This window comes from Hyla sarda, chromosome 3 (assembly GCF_029499605.1).
Source record: "Hyla sarda isolate aHylSar1 chromosome 3, aHylSar1.hap1, whole genome shotgun sequence".
NCBI classification, from domain to species: Eukaryota; Metazoa; Chordata; class Amphibia; order Anura; family Hylidae; genus Hyla; species Hyla sarda.
In genome coordinates, this window is record NC_079191.1 from 177,064,085 (window position 1) to 177,086,332 (window position 22,248).

The 22,248-nt window shown below is 44.2% G+C and overlaps 2 protein-coding genes across 8 annotated transcripts in view; one reads left to right on the top strand and one right to left on the bottom strand.

Moving 5' to 3' along the window:
• The window catches only part of ARMC9 (armadillo repeat containing 9), a 139,712-nt gene extending 134,751 nt beyond the window's left edge, over positions 1-4,961 (bottom strand). Inside the window, exon 1 of one of the 3 annotated variants that reach the window (XM_056565556.1) lies at positions 4,590-4,961. The gene's annotated coding sequence lies outside the window, so the exon portion shown is untranslated. The remainder of the gene's footprint in view (positions 1-4,589) is intronic. The other 2 variants (XM_056565557.1, XM_056565558.1) reach the window with 2 other exon arrangements.
• The window catches only part of HTR2B (5-hydroxytryptamine receptor 2B), a 71,241-nt gene that overhangs the window by 5,001 nt on the left and 43,992 nt on the right, over positions 1-22,248 (top strand). Inside the window, exon 1 of one of the 5 annotated variants that reach the window (XM_056565561.1) lies at positions 5,650-5,764. The exons of the other annotated variants lie outside the window; for them this stretch is intronic. The gene's annotated coding sequence lies outside the window, so the exon portion shown is untranslated. Of the gene's footprint in view, positions 1-5,649; positions 5,765-22,248 lie in introns of those variants that run through there. 5 annotated transcript variants of the gene reach the window in all.

The window sequence follows — 22,248 nt, forward strand, 5'->3', positions numbered from 1 at the left end:
GCCGTATGCGCTTTTACAACCGGACCTAAAACTGTGGTCAACCACGGTTTTAGGTCCGGTTGTAAAAGCGCATACGGCGCAAAAATGAGCCGACCGGACCGAACGTTTCACTCCGGTCGGCTCATTGAAGTGAATGGCATACGGGAGCGCATACGGTCACATACGGGAGCGCGAGGTTTTAGCTCCCTCCTGCCGTATGCGCTCCCGTATGGGACAAAACGTAGTGTGGACCCAGCCTTACACTGAACTGTTCTGGGCTGTGTGTAGCAGAGTGAGGGAGGAAGTTCTCCCCTGTATGGCTTCAAATGTAATGCCTGCTGGGGAACTCACCTTCCCAGTCTGTGAATCTGGCTGAGAAGAAAAGACAGAACAATATCAAGGTAGAAAATAAACAAATAAAAATAAAGGCAGGGAGGTGGTTTAGCATGATTGGGGCAGTGAACTGGGAGGATTATAACATTTTATAAGATCATGACAGGTTCTCTTTAAGTGCACTTGTCATATAAAAAAAGAAAAGAAAAAAAAAGGAAAAAATGAAGTAATAATACCCCACCGACCTAAAGGTGCTCCAGTCTATGCTGCAATCTTACCCCCCTGCTTTCTTTCTATTGCCAAGTCCCTTTCGTGGTAGGAAGAGCTCTACACCCAAGGCTCTAGAGCAAAGCTAAAACGATTGATGTCCTGTGATGACCTAATGAAAGACTTATTTTCCAGCTCCTCTTTCTACCTACAATCATGGGAAAAGAAGTAGGGCATCCATCGCACAGACGACCTCCGCCACCATGTGCTTTAGTGTTCCCAAGTCTTCTCTCGTTGCATTAAATTACAGGAGAACCATTTTAAGTTACTCACCAGATGGTATAAAACTCCCATGATAGCTGCCGCTAAGACCCTCATCCCCCAGTCATGGCGCCAGACAACCCCCCTCCAAGTCCTAATGCCTAGAAAAACTAATCCAGATTTGTAATATGGAGGAAATGACTGGCTGGCACTCTCTTACCTATGACAATTTGGAAACACTATGGGGCCCGTGGCTCTCCTACAAAAACCTTCATGAACCCAGCCCATCAACAACTCCTCACCTTAAACTGTAGTAATAAACTCTAATAGTGACACCAGCCCTACCTCCCCCGTTATCCCCTACTACATGTGCCTGGTCAGGGCCTGAAATAGTTTAGTACCGAAACTCGTTAATGCTGTTCTTTTATGCTCAGGATCACACAATCTTTGAATGCTATGTATTTTATATTGTTCATTGTTGTTGTCTGTTTTGCACATTAAACGATGCTCACTGCTATGCAATTTTCACCATCAACATTTATTAACTACTATGTTGAGACCATTAGCAATGTCTTACTCTTAATAATGTACTTGTTACAGTGCTGCCGGCCTTTGCTGTATCCATGTGCATCATATTGTTTACATAAAGGAGTACTCCAGGATCTGAAAATGTATCCCCTACCCTAAGCATAAAGGATAAATGTCAGATGGCAGGGAGTCTGACCGCTGGAACCCCCCGCGATCTCCTGTACGGGGCCCCGGCAGGCCGCAGAAAGGGGGCTTGTAGACCACCGCATTTCTGCCTGGCTGCGGAAAAAAACAGAAAAACAAACTCTTGCATTATTGCCTCCCTTCCTGTCCTTCTTCTGGGTTCTGAGGCCCGACATGTAACACAGCGCTCAGCTTATCGCCAGCCACAGCATTGTCCCGTCTTGGCTGGTAATTGGCTGAGAGGCAGTGTCATTTAACAGGCCTGGGCCCAGTATTCTTCCTGGTGTCTGGGTCCATTACATCACACTGCCCCTCAGTATATCACCAGTCAAGGCGGGAAATTGCTGCGGCTGGAAATTAGCTGAGCGCAGTGTTACATGTCAGACCTCAAAACAAGTCAGACCAGGGCCAGAAACCAGGAGATCGATATTATTGGGGAAGTGGTAAGTTAAAGTTTATTCTTTTTCTGGTGGCAGCCCGGGCAGAAATAAAAAATAAAAATCTTCTCTGGATACCCCATTTAATAATCCACTCCTTAACTCCCGCCTATGCTAATACTCTCCAATCCTTACAACACCTATGTATGTTCTCCCCTTGCATGCTTCTCACACAACCCTCTCTAAGGGTAAGTTCACACGAGTGGACCCACATCGTATTTTACGCTGCCGTAATTTATTTTACGCGGCCGCTGAAGGACCCCTGCATGGTGGCTTTACATGTGCCTGCTCGGAGCAGCAAAACACCACTCCAAGCACACATGCTGCGATGTAGGAGTCGCAGCGTGCACCCGCAGTATACTCGCACATTGCTGTAGCTCTCGGCCTAGCTCATGGAGAAGGGAGAGCGGCCACAATGTGTGCGAGTACACCGCGCATGCACGGCGACTCGCACATCGCAGTGTGTCTGCTCGTAGCAGTGTATTGCCGCTCCGAGCAGGCGCTTGTAAAGCCACCATGCAGGGGTCCTTCAGCGGCCGATCTGCAGCGTAAAATACGCTGTGGGTCCACTCGTGTGAACGTACCCTAAGGCTACCTTCACACGGGGGAATGTCTGCACGGAAAAACTCCATGCGGACATTTCCCTAACAGCGGAACACCGGCAGAACAGGTCAGCGCTAGGACCGCTAGTAAAAGGGGCCGTCTCAGAAGAGAATGCATTTTCATCTGGAGTCCACAGAAAGAATATGTCTATTCCTCCTCCGTTGTGCCCGGGCTGAAAAAAAAAAATTTTAAATTAACTTTCACTCCGTTACAGCTGATCTGTCCTCCGGTCCAGTCTTCTGCCTTCTTCCTGTGCACGGATTCGCACACGCCGCTCAGTCTATCACCGGCCGAGGCGGGACATCACTGCGGCCTGTGATAGGCAGAACGCCATGTGACAATCCGTGCACAGGAAGAAGACAGGACCGGAGGGCCGATCGGCTGTAGCGGCGCTCCGGGAGAACGCAGGAAGGTGAGTGAAAGTTTATTTTTATTTTTTCCACCCAGGCACAACAGAGGAGGAATAGTTGGCACTAGAGTACTCCTTTAAGGGGGAAAAAAAATACTCCTTGTCAGGACCTTCTGACACTTGGAAATTCTGCTTCAAATTAATTATGCGCAATCATTTTTGATTGAAATTCTGCAGTGTGAACATAGCCATACTATGAAACTCACTACCCAGACAAGCCGACGCTCACCCACCATCATAAGTAAGGGAGCGTTCACACAGCCGTCTGTCCCCGTTTTGTTTCCTTGTTTGCAGGCTGTAAACGGATTAAAAACGTCTTTTTAAAAATCCCATTCATGTCAATGGGATTTTTTTTACAATCCGTTTGCACCCGTCTGCACTTATTTCCGTTTTTTTTTTTTTACGGCAGAAAAAACGGCACATGCAGTATTTTTTCTTCCGTCCAAAAAAACAGAAGAAAAAAAGGATACAGTAAAGTCTATGGAAAACGGATGAGCCTTTAATGTCATCCGTTTGCATCCGTTTTTTGATCCCTTTTTACTTTTGAGCATGCTCAGTAGAGATGAGCGAACTTACAGTAAATTTGATTCGTCACAAACTTCTCGGCTCGGCAGTTGATGACTTTTCCTGCATAAATTAGTTCAGCTTTCAGGTGCTCTGGTGGGCTGGAAAAGGTGGATACAGTCCTAGGAAAGAGTCTCCAGCCCACCGGAGCACCTGAAAGCTGAACTAATTTATGCAGGAAAAGTTTACTGTAAATTCTCTCATCTCTAATGCTCAGAATAAAAAAAAAAAATGTTTTGGATAACATCCGTTTGCATCAGTTATTGTCCATTTTATTTAAAGTCCGTTTTCTATCTTTGACGGGAGAAGAACGGGACGGGTCTAGATGGCCATGTGAACGCAGCCTAACTTGAAAACTCATCTCTTCAGAATAGGCTACAACCTACAATGACCCTGCTGCCACAGCCATTCCCTCACCTTGTAGATTAGTGTTTCCCAACCAGTGTGCCTCCAGCTGTTGCAAAACTACAACTCCCAGCATGCCCGGACAGCCGTTGGCTGTCCGGGCATGCTGGGAGTTGTAGTTTTGCAACAGCTGGAGGCACACTGGTTGGGAAACACTCTTGTAGATTATAAGCCCTCACAGGCAGGGTCTTTATCAGTCTGCCGTTTACTTTGTTTATGTCCCTTCATTTTAGGTTATGTAGTTTAACCCCTTATCATACGTACAGTGCAGCAGTCCGCATTACTGCACACTGCTTTCTTGTGTCACCTATAGACATGGCATTATATACCACAGTAAACTGGCAACAGCCCCATTTGGTATATCAGACCTGTCAATAGATTCCTCACCTACAACAGTTATCAGGGTCAGAGGGATGAATGTTAACACTTAACCGCACATATGTGAACACAGTCTTAACAGTTTAGCCCAGGCATAGGCAACCTTCGGCACTGCAGATGTTTTGGACTACAACTCCCATGATGCTTTGTCAGCATTTTGGCTGTAAGAGCATCATGGGAGATGTAGTCCAAAACATCTGCAGTGCCGAAGGTTGCCTATGCCTGGTTTAGCCTATACTTTAAAGAGAGGAATAACTTCATGGCACTACAAATACCAGCAAAGTCAGTACGGTTTAGGATACCTCATATCCCAGAAGGTGCTCACCGCTATCCCAATGTGAAGTAATGGCCGGCTATGTGGTGCTGTAACCCAAGCGTCCCTGCAGCCTCACCAGGCCCGGCAGACGGTTACACGGTAACCAAGGAGACACTTATCTTCCGGACACTTCTTTCCAGATAACCAATCAAAGTCATTGTAACAATTCAGCTTCTTACAACCGACCAATCAGGAGTCCTGGAAGAAAAGCTACAGCGATGCTCCTACGTCCGGGGGGCGTGACCATCTCCGCTGGGTCCGCACACTCCAACAATATGGGTGACATCTGTAAGGGGTCTCCGCTGCGCTTTACTCAGGGTGGGAAGCTCAGGTGTATGAGTATTTGCTGGGTACAAAAGGGACAATAAAGTTTTGTTGAATAAAAAAAAAAGCATCCGGAAACAAAGTTGTCGTTATGGTGACAATGATATGAAGTAATGTTTTGGTCACGTGATTCAGGGTACAGCAGTATATTTTCATTCATTTTTTGCGGCCTACTTCCTAAATAGTGGTGCAGATTTATCACTGATTTTTTTTTCTTGACTTTTTTTTTTTACATCAAGTTGATGCATCTTTATTAAAAACACATTTAGGGTATGTTCACACTTATGTAGATTTGATGCGCAGGATTTTCTGCGTATGTTCACACTTATGCAGATTTGATGCGCAGGATTTTCTGCTGCAGATTTCAATGTACAGTGATCCCTCAACTTACAATGGCCTCAACATACAATAGTTTCAACATACAATGGTCTTTTCTGGACCATTGTAACTTGAAACCAGACTCAACATACAATGCTATGGAATCTGAAAAACATGTCAATGGCTGGAAGAACCGACCAATCAGAATGGGCATTCTGGTAAAACTCCTGTATTACTGAAGTGCATGCACTGAATTTCTGTCTGATAGCGCCCCCTACAGTACAGGGAGGTATTACATGTTCTGTACTCTTTACCTATAGAGAAACTGGAAAACATATACAGCTCACCCTCGTAGTGTTCGGTCTCTGCTGCTCATCCAGTCTGGGTGCACGGGAAACGTGGCCGCTCCACGAGGCAAACAATACAGGAAGAGATCACTTGAAAAAAATCCATAGTGAAAAACTCCAGCACTTCCAGAGTGGATAAAAAAAGTATAGAATTTATTCAATCTCCGTGGAGGTTAAAAAAAACATGCATAGAAGGCAGGAAAATACGATAAAAACCGACGCGTTTCGTTAGCCTTTGTCAAGGCTCTTAACCTATGCCATAGTAAGCTGCTCCTTTGGACACCAAGTAAGGGCGGCTCCATTTTACTTTTTTCAGGACATAGACGTGCATCTTCTACATAGACGTGTGTTTCCCAACGAGGGTGCCTCCAGCTGTTGCAAAATTACAACTCCCAGCATGCCCAGACAGCCAAAGGATGTCCGGGCATGCTGGGAATTGTAGTTTTGCAACAGCTGGAAACACCCTGGTTGGAATACACTGAAATAGACATTGATTTACAGCTCCCAGCAGATCTTTCTAAGGCTGCTTTCACACTATGAATTTCTCCGTTTAGGAACTTCCGTCAGAAGTTCCGTCACTACAGCTGCGAAACCCGGCCGTTACAAAACCCCTGACGGCCGTGACTAAATTGCACTGCAGCCTATGGGGTTTTGTAACTGCCCGTTTGCACCCGCATATGCCCATAATTCATTACAGGCGTTATATAGTGATGGGACATTGTGGCGGAAAAATTACTGCATGCAGTAATTTTTCCGCCACGATGTCCCATCACTGTATAACGCCTGTAATTAATTATGGGCATATGCGGGTGCAAATGGGCAGTTACAAAACCCCATAGGCTGCAATGCAATTTAGTCACGGCCGTCAGGGGTTTTGTAACGGCCGGGTTTCGCAGCTGTAGTGACGGAACTTCTGACGGAAGTTCCTAAACGGAGAAATTCATAGTGTGAAAGGAGCCTTACTTTTATATGTAAGGATTTGCTTTATCTATATTAGTTATCTACTTATTTTTCTTTATTCCTCACTTTTCCCTATTTTTGGATTATATTTTGGTGGCTTCAGAACCAATTACCAAGTTTCCATAGAGTTATGGTCTCAACGTACAATGGTTTCAACATACAATGGTTGTCCTGGAACCGAATAATATTGTAACTTGAGGGACCACTGTAAACTAAATGACTGAGCACAGCTTCTAATTCGCAGTTACAAATCCTGCGCATCAAATCTGCGCAGGATCCTGTACGTGTGAACATACCCTTAGGGTAAGTTTTTTTTTGTACAGGATCTTTTGCATATTTTTCCTGCATATTTTGTGCAGCGGATTTTGCTACCAATTAACTTCAATGATCAGCTAAATCAACTGCACAAAATATGCAGCAAATATATACTGTACAGTGAACGTACCCTTAGGGTGGGTTCACACGCTAGTAACTAGCAGCGGGTTTCCCTCTGTGGGAAACCCGCTGCGAGTTACGCTACCATTCATTTGAATGGGTCCGCGGACAGTCCACAAATCTGACACTATTGCAGACTGTCTGTGGACCCATTTAAATCAATGGTAGCGTAACTCGCAGTGGGATTCCCGCAGCAGGAAACTCGCTGCTAGTTATAGCGTGTGAACGCACCCTTAAGCTAGGTTTCTACACAGTTTTTTTTTCAGATGTTTTTTGACCTGTAAAAACACCAGAAAAATACAACTGCCATTGCTTTTTGTGGCATTTTACATCTGTGTGGAAATGCAATTTGTGACTGTGGCAGTTTTTTTGTTTTACTGCCTTCAGTTTACCACTATTTGGGTCAGATGCAGGGTGCCCAGCCCACGGAGTGCATGGAAGTAAGTAGTAATGATAGCATCACTATTTACCTCTGCCGGTGCAGTGCCGTGGATTGTAATTTGCCATAGATTGTGATGGAGTGACTCAGCAGTTTTCCCTGCTCGAATGCTCCGCCTCCATCACATTCTATAGGCTGACACTCGCACACACCCCCCCCCCCCCCAACCATTGTTTACTGCGGGGGCTGGGGGGGTGCAAGTGTCACGTGACATATTTAACGATCAGGCATCGCAGCTCACAGCAGTCTCACTTGGGGTATCACAGGGAGAGGATCTCTCCCTGTGATAGCCCGAAGCTGCGCGGAGCTCTTATGGCGTCTGTGGCCCGATTCCGAGAGCGGAATGGAGCCACAGAAGTCAATCCATTTACTGTGTCCTCCCCGCTGCGCCTGTCAGCTTGTGTGCCCCTCGCACAAGCTGACAGTCAGTGTCACCCGCCAGCGCGATCACTATTCACCGCTAACGGGACCCCTGTGCCCGCTAGCAGTGTTACGTGTGTCCTCCGCCTGCGCGAGCCATCCACCCCGCCCGCGGCTCTGTTCCCCGCTCCCTGTTAGCTCAGGGAACGGGATCTGTTTCCCGTTCCCTGAGCTAACAGGGAGCGGGGAACAGAGCCGCGGGCGGGCGGGGTGGTTGGCTCGCGCAGGCGGAGGACACACGTAACACTGCTAGCGGGCACAGGGGTCCCGTTAGCAGTGAACATTGCTCGCGCTGGCGGGTGACACTGACTGTCAGCTTGTGCAAGGGGCACACAAGCTGACAGGCGCAGTGGGGACACATAACATTGCTAGCGGGCACAGGGGTCCCGTTAGCGGTGAATAGTGATCGCGCTGGCGGGTGACACTGACTGTTAGCTTGTGCGAGGGGCACACAAGCTGACAGGCGCAGCGGGGAGGACACAGTAAATGGATTGACTTCTGTGGCTCCATTCCGCTCTCGGAATCGGGCCACAGACGCCATAAGAGCTCCGCACAGCTTCGGGCTATAACAGGGAGAGATCCTTTCCCTGTGATAGCCCAAGTGAGACTGCCGTGAGCTGCGATGCCTGATGGTTAAATATGTCACGTGACACTCGCACACACCCCCCCAAGCCCCCGCAGTAGAATGTGATGGAGGCGGAGTGCTCGAGCAGGGAAAACTGCTGAGTCACTCCATCACAATCTATGGCAAATTACAATCCACAGCACTGCACCGGCCGTGCAGTATACAACGATGCATAACTCTATGGAAACCTGGTAATTGGTTCTGAAGCCACCAAAATGTCATCCAAAAATAGGAAAAAGTGAGGATTAAAGAAAAATAAGTAGATAACTAATACAGATATAGCAAGTCCTTACATATAAAAGTAAGAAAGATCTGCTGGGAGCTGTAAATCACTGTCTATGTAGAGGACAGGAGCTTCATCAGGGTCCTGTACAGTACACAGTGTTGTAAAAAAAAAAAAAAAAAGTAAAATTGAGCCGCCCTTACTTGGTGTCCAAAGGAGCAGCTATCCCTGGCACAGGTAAAGAGTACAGAACATGTAATACCTCCCTGTACTGTAGGGGGCGCTACCAGACAGGAATTCAGTGCATGCACTTCAGCAATACAGGAGTTTGACCAGTAAAATGCCCAATCTGATTGGTCAGTTCTTCAAGCCATTGACACGTTTCACAGATCTGGACTGTCTGTAGTATTGTATGTTGAGTCTGGTTTCAATTTACAATGGTCCATCAAAGACCATTGTATGTTGAAACTATTGTATGTTGAGGCCATTGTAAGTTGAGGGATCACTGTATACTGTATTAGAGCCTGGACTCTCGTCACTATGCTGATGAGAGTAACAGCTCTTAGGCTGCATTCACACCATGTTTTTGCAATACAGTTCCTGTATCAGGTTTTTGATAACAAATGGATTCCTGAAAGCTGGACTAAACTGTATCAAAACTTGTGTACAAATTTGAACCCGCTTTAAAAGTTATGTCCGGTAGCATCTTTAAAAAAAAAAAAAAAAAAGTATGCGTTTTTAACTTTTCATTCCATTCAGTGTGCATTGCGCATGCGCTAACTCAAAAAACTTTCACAGTTTCTATACATTTTTTCCCCTGGACAAAATCCATGGTAGGCTTCGGGTTTTGGGTACAGGAAAAAACTGGACAAAACTGTACAAGATGCAAAAAGTAACAACCGGATGCATCGTTTGGCATACGGTTTTCAATGCAGAGTCAATGCATATGGTTTTCAATGGAGAGTCAATGCATACGGTTTTCAATACAGTTCCATACGGTTTTCAAATTGAAAACGCATACGGGAACTGTATTGCAAAAACGTGGTGTGAATGCAGCCTTAATGGCAAGGAGCTTTGCTATACAGCCACGGGTACATGCGTACTATACATTGTATATCCCCTGCCCAGCAGAAACATACACTAAATTAGTCATCTCTATAGATCGCTGGTTTGCTGTAACCCTTTGCTGGGTTGAGCATAGATAGATAGATAGATAGATAGATAGGCATTGACGTAGTTCGGCGAATCCGAAGTAGTACTCAGCATACACATATCTGAAACGAGAATAAAAGCAAAACCCAAAAAATGAGTTAGTACATTGTGAGCACCCATAAAGTGTATGAAGGTTCTGTTCACATTTAACTTTTTTCAAAATGCTTTTTTAACAAAAACGCATGCAGAACGCTGGTTTACTGTATGTTCTTGCTGGGCAGGAGGTATACATTGTATACTGTGTATACCCACAGCTGTATAGCTTGACCAGCTTAGGTTTGTGCTATTCAACACTGTATACTATACCACGGCCATCATTACTTACCTCAGAAGGGGCTGACGAGGTGTTTTTTCCAGCAAAAACATTTATGTCAAACTTAAATGGCGTTTTTCAATTGGGAAAGAAACGCTGAGATTTTTGACAAAAAACGCCATAGTTCTCAGCATGCTGCGATTTTGGGTAACTACTAGTGAGCCCAAAAATGTCCAAACGCAGGGAAAAAAGCCAAAAACAAAAACTTTTATAATTCCCTAAGGACTCCCTGCCAAAATGGGGCGTTTCAATTGCAGAAGTAAAATTTAAACTGATAGACAGCTGTTTTACCTCTCAAGATAAAGGCCAAATTACTGTCTGAACAAGGCTGTTTTCACACACACAGTATCTCGTTGTTTTTGTTTTTTTGTTTTTAAGATTTTAAAATGGCAAAAAAAGACAAAAAAACAATGTAGGAACATAGCCTCATGCAAAAACAGTTTGGAAACCAGAGGCGTAACGTGTAGATTCTGGGCCCCAATGCATAATCTGTAACCAGCCCCAGGTCTACTGTAGTAGAGGACAAGAAAGGTAGATTCCAGCTCCCATTAAACAGGTAGACGACATAAAAGCCATATGAAACGCCGACTATACCGCTATGACTAAGGTTTATTGATAAACCGAAACGCATCAGTGTTTTATTTGGATTTTATCTCAAATCTTCTTTTGTATTGTTTTTAATGGAGTAACTAACCCCTTAACGACCGAGGACATAAATGTATATCCTGGTGCGGCAGTACTTTGCACACCAGGACGTACATTTACGTCCTGTACATGACCGCGAGCAATGGGGCAATGATCGGGTCATGTGCGGCAGGTTCTGGCTGCTGATAGCAGCCAGGGACCTGCCAGTAATGGCCGACATCCGCGCTCGCATGGATGTCTGCCATTAACCCCTCAGATGCCGTGATCAGTACAGATCATGGCAGCGCGGGTACATTTTATGCTGATCTGATCCCCGCGGCACGGAAAAATCCCCTCCCCCAATAAAAATGTAAAATGTCCCTTTTTCCCATTTTGCCCCCAAAAAGTGTAAAAAAAATAATTGATAAACCTATTTGGTATCACTGCGTGCGTAAATGTCTGAACTATTAAAATATAATGTTAATGATCCTGTACGGTGAGCGGCGTGAATGTAAAAAAATAAAGTGGGAGCACACTCCCACTTTACCAACAATGAAGAGTGTACTATCTTATTGGACCTGAGGAAGGCATTCTGTACATGCCGAAACGCGTTGTCCGTACTTTGCAAATAAAATATGTATTGTCCTGTGCCAGCCTGAATCTGTTGTTTCGTGACCACCGCGTCCAAAACCGTATTTTTCTCCCTTACTTTGGCACCACTTTTTTACTAGTCTCCCCAAGAGAGTCCAGTATCGGGTGGGAGTGCAGCAGCTCTACAGCAATCCTATGAAATTGCACCCCACCACATTCTGATAACCACTATTCGGAAGAACCGTGGATCAGTTTGCCATCACCAGAAAGGTGAGTATATCACAGGTGTGGTGGAGGGCTCACACCAAGGTGATATACATTACAAGGGAGCGCCTCCTGGCCTTTTTTTTCTTTCTCCCAACCTTGTCTATCTCCAATGGTGAGCTGACTCTGACTCTTTATATTGTTCTATATACCAAGGTCTACTGTGACCCATTTATAATACTGGTGTTTTCTTATAGGGCACAGATGCCTTTGAGCCCCGTTAGGCACCATAACCCTGATGCGACTGCTACCTCTCCACCCCCTATAGTTACGACCCTGGTGAAAACACAAAAAAAATATGCTGAAAAATATCCCCAAAATACTATGTGTGGACATAGGTTTAGAATGCTCGTCTAAAATGTAAAAACTAATACCGGCTGCTCAGTGGAGCTGATTGGGACATCAGCTGTGAAATTGCTGGGTCCCAATAAGCTAAAAGGATAGCGGGTGGGCCCTTACCTGCCTCCTCACCGTACAATCAGCGCTGCAATGCTGCAGGAAGCCATGGCAGCCTGAAGCAATGTAGGACCGATAACACTGATCACTCTGTGCTATGGCACAGCATTGAATAGCATATGGAATCTATAGATTGCATGTAATAGTCTCCTATGGGGACTAAAATAATAATGGAAAAAAGGTTAAAATTAAATATTAAAGCTAAAGTTAAATATTAATTAACCCCTTACCTAATACAAGTTTGATTCACTCCCCTTTTTCCATTGTTTTAAATTATGTAACATGTGTTATTGCCGCATTCGTAAATGTCCGAACTTTTAAAATATAACATTAATGAAACCGCTTGATCAATGGGATACACGTAAAAAAAATCCAAAGTCGAGAATTGTGTATTTTTGGTCAATTCATATACAATAAAAAATTCATGAAATTAAATGGTGCCAATAAAAACTACAGATCACGGTGCGAAAAATGAGCTCTCATACATCTCTGTACACAGGAAAATTTATTTAAGTTATAAGGGACAGAAGAGGACAATTTTAAGCATACTAATTTTCATAGTAGTAAAACAAAATAAACCTATACAAATTGGGTATCGTTGTAATCGTATTGACCTACAGAATAACCATAATGTGTAATTTTTAGTGCACTGCGTAGAAACGAAAGCCCCCAAAAGATATGTGGTGACTACGGTGTGAATACGAGACTGTGTTGCCACTAATGGTGAGGGTGTAAGATAAAGTTTGTGATGCCAGGGCACCATTAACCTCCGCAGTCCGAGGATGAGATAGATTCTCCTGGGCCAGGCACTGGGTAAGGAATACACCGATGCAAGGTCATGGATAACTATTTTTACTGTCACTGAGATCACTGAATCCTTGACAATGCAAGCTTTAGTCCAGAGGGATGTGCAGAGTGTGACCCGGGGAGCCTGTCACCGAGCTGGGAATTGTAGTTGCTTTTGCTGCAGCTTTCAGATTAATAGCAGCCCACACTAATTTGAGAGATTTAACTTGACTGACTGATTGAAGACGTGATTTTTCCAAAAAGCTCTGCTTACTGCCAGGCTTTGACATTTATCTGTGAGCAGGGGTCTTCTAGAGATTGGCGTGGTTGTAGTATTTTGAGATTTTCTTCTCCCTAGGCGCCTCACGGTATCTGCACTCCACTCAACCTCTTCTAACTGCAACTGAACACCCCTCCCCCCCCCTACACTACATAAGGGCTAGGTTTGGGTGTCCCCCATTGAGGCGCCAGTGTGACCGTGCCGCTCTGCCACAATCCCTTAAAGGTACAGTGCATAAATTAATACATAACGTAACACAAAAATATATTACAGTACAACAGGTCAGACAATGGAGCAGTGGGCTCAACAAAGATACAGCAGGGATGCCTGAGGCAAAAATTTCTAAAGTGTTATGATTTTAAACCTGTTAAGGACCCAGGACATACCGGTACGTCCTGAGTCCGCTCCTGTTCTATAACGCTGTGCCACATAGTGGGTCGGGCCCGGTCTCTAACAACGGCCGGGACCCGTGGCTAATAGCGCACGGCACTGATCGCGGTGCTCCGCGCTATTAACCCTTTAGACGCAGCGTTCAAAGTTGATCGCCGAGTCTAAAGTGAAACTAAATCATTGCCGGTTAGCTCAGGGGGCTGTTCGGGATGTCCGCGGCAAAATTGTGGCATCCCAAACAGCTGAGACACAGCAGGAAGGTCCCTTACCTTGCCTCCTGGTGTCCGATCGCTGAATAACTGCTCAGTGCCTGAGATCCAGGCATGAGCAGTCAAGCGGCAGAATCATTGATCACTGGTTTCCTATGAGAAACCAGTGATCAATGTAAAAGATCAGTGTGTGCAGTGTTATAGGTCCCTATGGGAGCTATAACCCTGCAAAAAAAAAGTGGAAAAAAGTGAATAAATATCATTTAACCCCTTCCCTAATAAAAGTTTGAATCACCCCCCTTTTCCCATAAAAAAAAACTGTGTGAATAAAAATAAACATATGTGGTATCGCCGCGTGTGGAAATGTCCGAATGATAAAAATATATCGTTAATTAAACCGCACGGTCAATGGTGTACGCGCAAAAAAATTCCAAAGTCCAAAATAATTTCTTTTTGGTCACTTTTTATATCATGAAAAAATGGATAAAAAGATCAATAAGTCCGATCAATACAACAATGGTACCGCTAAAAACTTCAGATCACAGCGCAAAAAATTAGCCCTCATACCTCCCTGTACGCGGAAAAATAAATAAGTTATAGGGGTCAGAAGATGACAATTTTAAATGTATAAATTTTCCTGCATGTAGTTAGGATTTTTTCCAGAAGTACGACGAAATCAAACCTATATAAGTAGGGTATCATTTTAACCGTATGGACCTACAGAATAAAGATAAGGTGTCATTTTTACCAAAAAAACTTACTGTGTAGAAACGAAAGCCCCCAAAAGTTACAAAATGGCGTTTTTTTCCATTTTGTCTTAAAACGATTTTTTTTCCTGTTTCGCCATAGATTTTTGGGAAAAATAACTGACGTCATTACAAAGTAGAATTGGTAGCACAAAATATAAGCCATCATATGGATTTTTAGATGCAAAATTGAAAGAGTTATGATTTTTTAAAGGTAAGGAGGAAAAAAACGAAAATGCAAAAACAGAAAACCCCCGGGTCCTTAAGGGTTTAAAAGGTGGGGAAGAAAAAAGGGTTAAAATAATCTACTTCCAAATTTTTATGCAGCTTATGGCATTTTAAGCCTTGTCTCAGTAAGGACAGTGGATGTAAATGTATGTCCTGGTGTGCTAGTACTTAACCCTATAAGGACCACGGGTTTTTCCATATATGCACTTTCGTTTTTTCCTCCTCACCTTTTAAAAATAATAACCCTTTCAATTTTGCACCTAAAAATCCATATGATGACTTTTCTACTTTGCAGTGACGTCAGTCATTTTACCCAAAAATCTACGGCAAAACGGAAAAAAAATCATTGTGCGTCGAAATTTAAGAAAAAACGCCATTTTGTAACTTTTGGGGGCTTCCGTTTCTATGCAGTAAATTTTTCGGTAAAAATGACACCTAATCTTTATTCTGTAGGTCCATACGATTAAAGTGATACCCTACTTTTATAGGTTTGATTTTGTTGTACTTCTGTAAAAAATCATAACCACATGCAGAAAAATTTATAGGTTTAAAATTGTAATTTTCTGACCCCTATAACTTTTTTATATTTGCACATATGGGGATGTATGAGGGCTCATTTTTTTGCGCTGTGATCTGACGTTTTTAGCGGTACCATTTTTGTAATGATCGGACTTTTTGATCGCTTTTTATTCATTATTTCATGATATAAAAAGCGACCAAAAATACGTTATTTTGGACTTTGGAATTTTTTTGCGCGTACGCCAATGACCTTTCGATTTAATTAATGATATATTTTTATAGTTCGGATATTTATGCACGCGGCGATACCACATATGTTTATATTTATTTTTATTTACATGGTGTTTTTTTTATGGGAAAAGGGGGGTGATTTGAACTTTGAGTAAGGAAAGGGTTAAATCACATTTATAAACTTTTTTTGCAGTGTTATAGCTCCCATAGGGGACTATAACACTGCACACACTGATTGCCAGCACTGTTCACTGCAAAGCCATAGCTTTGCAATGATCAGCGTTATCGGCGGTCGATTGCTCAAGCCTGCATCTCAGGCTTGGAGCAATCAATCGCCGAGGGGACACGGCGGAGACAGGTTAGAGGACCTCCGCTCGTGTCCCAGCTGATCGGGACACCGCATTTTCACTGCGGTAGTCCCGATCAGCCCCGCTGAGCAGCCGGGCAGCTTTCACTTTCGTTTTAGACGCGGCATTTAACTTTGAACGCCGCGTCTAAAGGGTTAATAGCGCGCGGCACCGCGATCGCTGCCACACGCTATTAGCCCCGGGTCCCGGCATCAGATACATGCCAGGACTGACCCGATATGATGCGGGGTCACCACGTGACCCCACGTTATATTGCGGGAGCCGGCAAAGGATGTAAATTTACGTCCTTGGTCGTTAAAGGGGTACTCCGGTGGAAAACTTTTTTTTTTTTTTATCAACTGGTGCCAGAAAGTTAAACAGATTTGTAAATTACTTCTATTAAAAAAATCTTAATCCTTCCAGTACTTATTAGCTGCTCAATACTAAAGAGGAAATTATTTTCTTTTTGGAACACAGAGCTCTCTGCTGAATCACGAGCACAGTGCTCTCTGCTGACATCTCTGTCCATTTTAGGAACTGTCCAAAGCAGCATATGTTTTCTACAGGGATTTTCTGGACAGTTCTTAAAATGGACAGAGATGTCAGCAGAGAGCACTGTGCTCGTGATTCGGCAGAGAGTTCTGTGTTCCAAAAAGAAAAGAATTTCCTCTGTAGTATTCAGAAGCTAATAAGTACAGGAAGGATTAAGATTTTTTTAATAGAAGTAATTTACAAATCTGTTTAACTTTCTGGTACCAGTTGATTTAAAAATAAAAAAAAGGTTTCCACCGGAGTACCCCTTTAACGCACCAGGACAAACATTTTTGTACTTACATGAAGTGAGCACAAAAGATGTACTCTCTTCATGCAAGGCTGTTCCCAGCTGCCTGATGATGGCTGACATTGCGCTGATGCATTAACCCTTCAGATACCGGATTAATATTAGTAATGGTATCTGCAGCATTATTGGAGACTGGGGGAACCTTTTGATGAGTTTGATAAATCATAATGGCCGCCTTCTAGCAGACCAGAGAAGTAGATTAGTGCTATGTATAGCAGTGATCAGTTATAGCAATCTAATGATTTCTATAGATAGTCCCTTATGGAGACCTAAAAAGTAAAATTAGTAAGGAAAAAAAGAAAAAGAAAGAAAATGCAAAAATTAAACTGGCTGTGTTCCTAAGGCCAAAATGGGCTGTGCCCTTAAGGGGTTAAGATCTGCACCGCAAATCAGTTTTTGTACACATGTTTTTCTGCAGGATGAAAAAGATTTCTAAGACTGTAATATGTTGTGGATATTCCACTTCGAAATTCTTTGCAGGTAATCTGTGGCCTATTCAACCAGAAAAATGGCTTTTAGCAGCCAGAGCCACAGTGTTTGGCTGATCGCCTAGACCAGTGGTCTTCAAACTGTGGCCCTCCAGATGTTGCAAAACTACAATTCCCAGCATGCCCGGACAGCCGTTGGCTGTCCGGGCATGCTGGGAGTTGTAGTTTTGCAACATCTGGAGAGCCACAGTTTGAAGACCGCTGGCCTAGACATCTTGTTTCAGGAAAGAGGTTCTACAATTGGGATAGACTTTTTGTAGTCAGTACCAGTCATTTTGCTTGGTTCCACAGTAACCTGGTTTATCTCCTCGCCTCAGGCAGAGCGGATACTCTCTTCATAGATTGGGTATCATGAAATCCTCTTTTAATGAGACTCTCTGCACTAGTTCTGCACATCTGCCGCGCATGCATGAATCTGGATAGCAGGGTTCCATTCTGCTTAGTGGTTCCTTTTAGGATTATTAGACATAAGTGACGGAAGCAGAACCAGGATTACAAACGTCAGGATCTCCAATGCATGATGCCTATTTCACATTCATAAGTTCTGTTTATACAAGTTAATAGTTTTAACCCCCACAGGACCAGCCTATATTGGGACTTAAAGGGAGTCTACCAGCTACTAAACTACAGGCAGTGTTGGATAGATGCAGTTGTATTTAACACATACCCCTGCTGCAGTAGATTGTCATTGGATGCCTTATAAAATTATATTTTACTCAATGACCACAAGTGTGCAGGGGACATGACCAAGAAATTAATTCATGGGAGTGGGAACTGGGGGTTATGTATCCCAGAAAATCATATGGGGGGACCAATAATGATGGGATCCCCCTGTAATGAGTAGGATCTGGTTCTTACTCAGGAGTTAATTTTCCCGTGTTGAAAAGGCTGAGGCTGAAGCATCATGTGAAGCATCAACAGCTTGGACATAGAGCCAATTACCTCTGATCTCAGTGTCCATGTCCTACTCAGCTGCACATAAATACCCAGTCTGTATTTCAAGTGGCTTGTGTTTAGTTTCTCTGCACTTTTATATACTCCTTGCTTGTTTAATTCTGTATATTCTGACCTCGGTTTGTGACATTACTATTTTCTGCTTATTGATTTGGTACCTTTGCTGCTATCTCAGTTTAGACCCGGCTTGATTGACCGTTCTCTATCTGTTGGTACATTTATTCCATGTTTTGTTTTTTGTACTTTGCCTGTTAACCCTTTGTACCCTGACCTGCTTCCCTGACATCTGTACTGCACTTACTGAGAACAAGGACCGCTATCCGGCTGAGAATCTGTCATTTAGGGTGGATACTTAAGTAGGCAGGGAAAGTTGCTGTGGGTGAGCTCAGGGCTGAACATATCCCTGCCCAACTTGACACCCCCCCCCCCATTTCCCCCCCAGTTGTGACCACAGTCCTAGAATTAAAAGTGGGACTGCAGGCTGAGTTTGTACTGTGGGCAGTCACAGCTCCTGGTTTTGGATCAGGCCGTATTCCTACAATTATGGGGGTCAGTGGAGCCAGCCATCAGGCTCTAGAAGACAGAGGGGTCTTGGGTACAGAAGGGTCTGGAGAGGAGAGAGGGGGACATTTATCAAGGGATTTAGAGCTCTATTTTTGCTTAGAAAAGTCACACAAAAAGTTGCATGTGCGCCTAAGCAAATTTTTGTGCGACTTTTGTGGGTACACATAAATTTGCAAATAACTCTACCAAAGCAACTTTCAGTTTTCTCTTTGCTGTGGTTGGGAATATATGAAGTGCGAATGTTGCTTGTAAACAAACAGATAAAAGTTGCAAACCCCCTTCAAAAAGTTGCAAGTCAAAGCCAGGTCAGACCTGGCTTACAAAACTTGCTTTTGACAGCACTTTAAAAAAGTCAAGTGTGCGACTTTTTGCAAAGCTCCACTCCCAAGGCATCTGCATCTACCACTTGCCCACTAGCTGCTGCATCTACAACTCCCAGCATGTCCTCACTGTATGGGCATGCTGGGAGTTGTAGTCCAACAGCTAACGGGCGGGTGGCCGGGGAGCAGAGCCGGCTGACTCAGAGAAATATGAAAGTACGACACTGTAATTTAATATTTCCCATCCGGAGCCATGATCATGGCTGGAAATATGTAATTACAGTGCCGTACTTTCACATTCCTAGGAACAGGCGGGCTCTGCTCCCTGGCCACCCACCCGCATCTACAACCCGCCAGCAAGCTGTTGCAACTACAACTCCCAGCATATCCTCACTGTAAGGGCATGCTGGGAGTTGTAGTTGCAACAACTAGCAGGTGGTAGATGCGTGCAGGTGGCCACTGGCTGGAGAACTGAGCCACCCGGTTCACAGAAATATAAGACTATGGCACTGTAATTTCATATTTCCCGCTGGAGCAGTGATCACAGCTCTAGATGAAAATATGATATTACAGTGCCGTACTTTCATATTTTTGTGAGTCGGCCCGCTCTGCTTCCCGGCCACCTGCCTGCATCTACCACCTTCCCTCTATCTGTTGCAACTACAACTCCCAGCATGTCCTCACTGTAAGGGCATGCTGGGAGTTTTAGTTGCAACAGCTAGCGGGCAGGTGGGAGATGCGAGCGGGTGGCCGGGGAGCCATCTTAACACCAGGGTACCTCCAGCTGTTGCTAAACTACAACTCCCATCATGGGAGTTGTAGTTTAGGAACAGAGTGCCTCCAGCTGTTGCTAAATTACAACTCCCATCGCGGTTTAGGAACAGGGAGACTCCAGCTGCTGCTTAACTGTAGTTAAGTTCACTGAAATGAATTACATACGGGCGGCATACGGCAGGGATACCGGAGCGCAAGGTTTTAGCTCCCCCCAGCCATATGCGGTCCAGTATTGGTAAAAATGTAATGTGAACCCAGCCTAACATGTTCATCCTGAAGCAGGCGTGCAACATCCACAGCAGTAGCTTCTGCATTCCCCCCTTCCTTTTTGTGGTTTCGCCCTCACATTGCCACACCCAGTTAAAATTCTCTCCCCCCATCAGATTTATGGGGGTTACTAGCCCCTGAGTTCATTTCTACTTTTCGCTCCCCATCCTGCTTAATTTAGTCACTTTATACACCAGAAAAAAATAATTAAAAAGTGATCAAAAACTCCATCAAACCCAAAAACTAATTTAAAAAAATACAGATCACAATGCAATAAATGAGCTCTCATACATCCTTGTGTATGGAAAAAGAAAAGAGTTATAGGGGTCTGAAGAGGAAAATTTAAGCAAACTAATTTTTGTATAAAAATAAAACAAAATCTATATAAATTGGGTATAATTTTAATTTTATGGACCTACAGAATAAAGACAATGTTTCACTTTTACTGAAAAGTGCACTGCCTAGAAACAAAACCCCACCAAAAGTTAGCAAAATGGCTTTTTATGTTATCAATTTCACTGCGCAATTTTTTTTTGATTTACCGTAGATTTGGTGTTAAAATGAGTGATGTCATTACAAAGTACAACTGTTGGAACAATAAATAAGCCCTAATACAAATCTGTAGGTGGACAGGTGAAAGCGTTATGGCTGTTTGAATACAAGGAGGAAAAAACTGAAAAATCCCATCCTCCTTAAAGGGGTACTCCACTGGCCAGCGTTCGGAAGTAAATGTTCCGAACGCTGTTTTCGCACTGGGGGGGTCGGCCATGCCCCTTGTAACATCCAGGCCACGCCCCCTCAATGCAAGTCTATGGGAAGGGGGCGTGACTACCATCACGCCACCTCCCATTGACTTGCATTGATGGGGCATGACCATGACATCACAAGGGGCGTGGCCGCCCCTACAACGCGAAAACAGCATACGAACATTCACTTAACGCTGCCCAGTGGAGTACCCCTTTAAGGGGTTAAACAACCAGGACTGGAGTTAGCATTGACTTCAGCCACTACGATAGGAGGTCAGCTGTATGTTATAGCTGACATACACTGCAGATGGTGCACACACAGCTCCTGTGTACATAGGCAAAACTCTGGCGTACAGTTGTTTCATAGTGCAGGAAGGGATTAAATGGGTTGTACAGTGAAAAGTAACTTATCCCCTATCCACAAAATAGGGGATAAGTGTCTGATCGCGGGGGATCCAACCACTGGGACCTCCTGCGATCCCCTGAACGGGCCCGTCTCTCTGAGAGGAGGGCACGCTGGGGATGGCACACCATTCATTCTCTATGAGAGCGCCAAAGAGACCCGAGTGCTGAACTTGAGCATCTCCAGCGCTGGGGACAGCATATGCTCCTCTCAGAGAGCTGTGCCCCATTCGGGAGATTGCTGGGGGTTCCAACGGTCGGACTTCCCCAGCGATCACTTATCTTTTGTCCTGTGGATAGGGGATATGTTACTTTTCGCTGCACAACCCCTTTAAGAAAAGCAAATGTTTCAGTTCTAATCATCATGTACTTCAAGTACTTGCCATAATATAAGGGTGCGTTCATACATGCCATTTTAATGCTGCTTTTTGATGTCTGAATACTTGTGAATAAGTTACAGGTCAATTATTTGCTCAGAAAATGCGCCAGGATGGCAGGCAGTGGATTAGCTCCATTTATTGTGGCTAATCGGTGTCTAAAACCACAACATAAAATATTGAAACATATGACTTTCAGCAGTAGACCAGGGGTCAGGATGGGCAGTCTGACCGATCTGCAATGCATTGTGTGTCCTGACACTTTTCTATACTCTGACTCTATATTAGGTACTAGTTACCTGGTGTATTTAAATTGGACTTTGCTTCAGATGGGTGCTGCCACTCTGTCTATAACCTCTATCTATTAATGTAGGTCTTACTCCTGGCCTCCCATTTATGTTATATGTTTTTCCTCCAATTGTCATCCCTAGAGTCTGGAGGAAGGGGCTCCAGGGGTCACAAGTCTTCTTCCAAAAGGAAGCATTTGGCATGCAAGCAGAGCAAGATTCCACTGCCTGACAGTAATATATATTTACTATGTCAAGCCTGCTGGCCCAAAGCTCTGGATGGCGGTGAACCTTTAATAAGGGACATGGCCATCTGGGTCAAGGGTCTAGGAGGGAGA